Below are 4,404 nucleotides of genomic sequence, written 5' to 3'. Positions count from 1 at the left end.
AGGAATTGACCAAAAAATTTCCGGTGAAAGGAAGAGGGGGTTCGAACCTTTTTTTTTTAATATATAGAAGAAAAGATGCAGGAATATAGAAAGGAAAAGATCATTTCAGAATTACAAGCGGGTATGTGTCATTTAACACGTGGAATCTAATGAAAACACAAGAAGGGTTTATAATTTGCCCTCATCTTTTGATTTATTTACATGAATGCCCTTAAATGTGCCTAAGACTTTCACTTATTAATAGTTTAAATAAATTAAATAAATATAAGTAGAGAAATGACAATCAATTCAAAAAATATGATACATTAAACTCAGATGCAAATGATGTGGCTGAGGGACGAATTAATGTTGACATGTAGCATTTGAAGTTGCAAGAAAAAGTCATTTACATGCTTAAACTATCGGACGATTTAATTTCCTTTATTATTATTCATGTAAAATTAACACCACCCCAAAAGTCAATATGACAAAATAAAAAATAAAAAACAGAGAAATACATTCACCCCTTCTCTTCTCCATCGACAACCCTCCTCTCGTCTTCTTTTGTTCATCTTATCCCACTTCTTTTCTCCTTCTTTTTCAATCACAGCCATCTTATTTCTTTAAATTTGCTTCTTTCACTTATTGACTTCTTATCTCACCGTTCTCACCTTGAGCTCGAACGAAGTTTGTAATGGTTGTAATATTTGGCGGTGGATGTGGTGATGGGTGATGAATTTGGTGGCGGGTATTTTTTTTCCGATAATTGGCAATGACAATGGTGTGATTTTAGTGGTCAATGCTGAAAATTTGTGGCGGTGGTTATTGTGAATTGCTATGGAGGTAGCGGTGGTCGATGGCGGTGAGTCTGGTGGTGGGCATTGACCTTTTCCTATTATAAACATAACTTCACATAAAAAGATATTAAAAAATCAATAATTGAGCCACGAAATTTTATCCAAACTGACTCTCAAATTGGAGCACCAATCTAAAAGAACAGAACGTTCAGCTACTACCACATATTTAAGACTGATAGTACTAATTTTAAGTCTTCGGCCAATGTGACAGCCGTATTGAATTGAATTAGAAAAATGAGTTGTCAAAGAGGATGCATTAATGCATGCTTTGTTGCTATTCACTCCGTCCCATTTTAAGTATTGTTTTAGCTCTTTACATGTTCATTAAGAAAATAATAAATAAAAGATACTTTATTAGATTATCCTTATTGATTTTTACTCTTAAATATTATACATACTTCTTTAATGTTAAGGATATAGTTGGAAATAATTATTAACTTAAGTCTTGAATTACTAACATGACAAGTATTTAGGGATAATTTTTTTAGCTAAAGCGACAGTCTATATGGATGGAGAGAGTATAACACTCAACACATCCTTGTTTTTCCCTCTGTAAAAGAAGACTAGAACTCAAGGGAGAACTACGTACCACATAAAATTCCTCAACATAGTAAAGCAAAAAATATAGTAGAACGAAAGTTAAGAGATAGCAGACGTGAAGTTGCTTGGTCTATGGTATATAGTCCTTTTTAGGGGTGTCAAATTTGGCCCAAAAGGTGATGGGCCGCCCAAAATTTTATGGGTTGAAATTCGAAGATAATTTATTGGACGATTTAAGCATCCAACGTAGCGTTTTAAGTGATCTTGACTTAGCCCAACTCTAGCTTATTTTTAAGATTCTTAAATTTGGGTTTATTCTTGAGATTTTTTTTTAATTTTTTTTATGTATACACTTTTTTTTATCATGTATCTTATAAGTTTGTGGTATGTTTAATATGAAGGGAAATGTTTTTCACGAAAAATGTTTTTTCTAGAAAATATTTACCACGAAAAATATTTTCCTCAAATATATTTTTTGCACGAAAATCAGCGGAAATAATTTTCAAAAAATATTTTTTCGCAAAAAAATATTTTTCTAGAAAATAGACGCTTTAAAAAAAAAAACTAGGTCAACTTAGTAGGTCATATTGACCATTTTAATCACTTCATTTAAGTGCGATAAGCTTTTGGATAAATGTTAGCGCGTGCGTTTATTCATGCCGGTATTTAATTGGAATTGATTCAGCGGCCATGCCATTTGACACCCCTAATCCTTTTAGTCACAGAGTTGAGCGGCGCTAAAGATTAAGGGTGTGGAATATGAATTTATAAATGAAGATCTAAAACAAAAGAGTCCTCTGCTTCTTAAATCCAACCCTGTTCACAAGAAAATCCCTATTCTCATTCACAATGGTAAGATCATTTGTGAGTCAATGGTAATTGTTCAATACATTGATGAGGCATTTGAAGGCCCTTCTATCTTGCCTAAAGACCCTTATGACCGAGCTATTGCTCGTTTCCGGGCTAAGTTCCTTGATGATAAGGTATAATCATTTTCATGCTATATATTCCAATTATAAGTTTTAGTCACATCAGTATGTTATGTGTATATGATTTTTTTAACCTGTCAGAGATTTCTATACCACTATAAAATTTCAAAAAAATATAGTACTTTTATAAGATTGGTTTAGGATGAGAGCTCCGATGTAGCGACACGATCAGTGAAGATTGATACAGCTGATCCAAACTTGCTTGAAGTTGAGTTATAGTAATTGTTGTAATATATCGGATCTGCAGAATTGAGTAAAATTTGTATTGAAATTTATGTTTTGAGTGTAATTTGCAGGTGGCAGCGATGATCAAAACTTTCTTTCGCAAAGGAGAGGAGCAAGAGGAAGTTTGTGAGATGCTGAAAGTTCTTGACAATGAGATCAAGGATAAGAAGTTCTTTGTGGGTGACAAATTTGGATTTGTTGATATTGCTGTAAATGTTGTGGGACTTAGCCTAGGAGTTTTTGAAGAAGCCTCTAGAGTGGTTGTGGTTACAAGAGAAAAATTCCCACATTTTTGTGCTTGGAGAGATGAATACATTAACTACACCCAAAACAAGAAATATCTACCTCCAAAAGATGAATTATTTATTCCGCATCTCAAACTTTGCTTTCAAGCTGCAGTAGCTGCTCCCACATGAACTCCTGTTTAGTCATCGTTTCAAGTTTCGATTTTGTGTGCCAATAAAAGTTTAGAGTTGCATTAAGGGCCAGTTTATGTTAGTTCTATTTAATAATTGATTTTAACTTGAGTTATGTATTCGTAAGCAAAAAATACTTAAAACGCGAGCTTGCTTGATCACACTTATTCAAAACTTATAAGTCGATCGAGATCCTAGATTGCTAATGACTAAAATTATTCCTTCTGTTTTATTGTATGTGATGCCATTAATATTTAGAGTCTAAAGAATTGTTTTGAACGTTATTTTCCATATATTTTCTAATTTTTTTTAAATTATTAGTTTTTGAGACTTATAATATTTTTAGATATATAAATTTTATTTCATTTTAAAAAATTATGTTGTAATTTATGTCGAAAATTAAATAATTAACGGAAAAAGGCTCAAATATCATCAACTTCTCGGAAAATAGTTCGTTTATGCCACTTCATCGATAGTTTGACTCGTTTTATGCCATCGAACTATGGAAATAGCTCGTTATCTTGAGCCACATCGAGAAAATGGCTCATTTATCACACTAATCAATATTTTGACTCATTTATCTTACGTATTCGTTCATAAAATGACTCGTCCATGCCATTTTTATTAATCAGGTTTTATAATGAAATTTATGACACGTGCCTCCCAATTAGGGTACAAATTCGTTCAATTAAACGATCCAATTTTAAATACCAAATTAATAAAAAATCGGCCCACACCTTACTGCAAAAACAAAGCAACCATAATCTAGTTGGGTAACGTGTCATATATGATATTGTAAATCGACTTTAATGAAATATGGCATGGATGAGTCATTTTTTATTAACGGGCGATGGCATAAATGAGTCAAACTATTGATGAGTGGCATAAATGAGCCATTTCTATATGCGAAAAACTCAAATATGCCAAATCCAACTATCGGAAATGGTTCATTTATGCCACTGAACGTCGATAGTTTGGCTTTCATTTATCTTAGGTAGTATAGAAATGACTCATTTTATCTTATGAACTATAGAAATGGGCTCATTTATCTTGTTCATCGATATTTTGACTCGTTTATGCCATCTCTCGTTACCAAATATGACTCATCCATGCCATTTTTTATTAATGCGGAATTTTATAATACGAAATTTATGACCACGTGCTTTCCGATTGAAATTCTCGTCGTTCAATTAAACCAGGTCGATTTTAAATACCAAATTAATAAAAAATCAACCCATCACTGTATACGCTCCACAACCATGCGGTTGGAGTACGTGTCATATATGATATTGTAAAATCGACTTTAATGAAATATGGCGTGGATGAGTCATTTTTTATTAACGGGCGATGGCATAAATGGTCAAACTATTGATGAGTAACGCAATGAGCCATTTCGCA

The 4,404-nt window shown here is 32.7% G+C and overlaps 1 pseudogene; it reads left to right on the top strand.

Moving 5' to 3' along the window:
* The first annotated feature begins 2,066 nt into the window (after positions 1-2,066).
* Positions 2,067-3,117, top strand: LOC132057919 (probable glutathione S-transferase; annotated as a pseudogene).
* The last annotated feature ends 1,287 nt before the right edge of the window (positions 3,118-4,404 follow it).

Source organism: Lycium ferocissimum, chromosome 5, assembly GCF_029784015.1.
Source record: "Lycium ferocissimum isolate CSIRO_LF1 chromosome 5, AGI_CSIRO_Lferr_CH_V1, whole genome shotgun sequence".
Taxonomy (NCBI): Eukaryota; Viridiplantae; Streptophyta; class Magnoliopsida; order Solanales; family Solanaceae; genus Lycium; species Lycium ferocissimum.
Note: the sequence above shows the minus strand (reverse complement) of the source record. Positions and strands in the feature narration are given on the sequence as shown.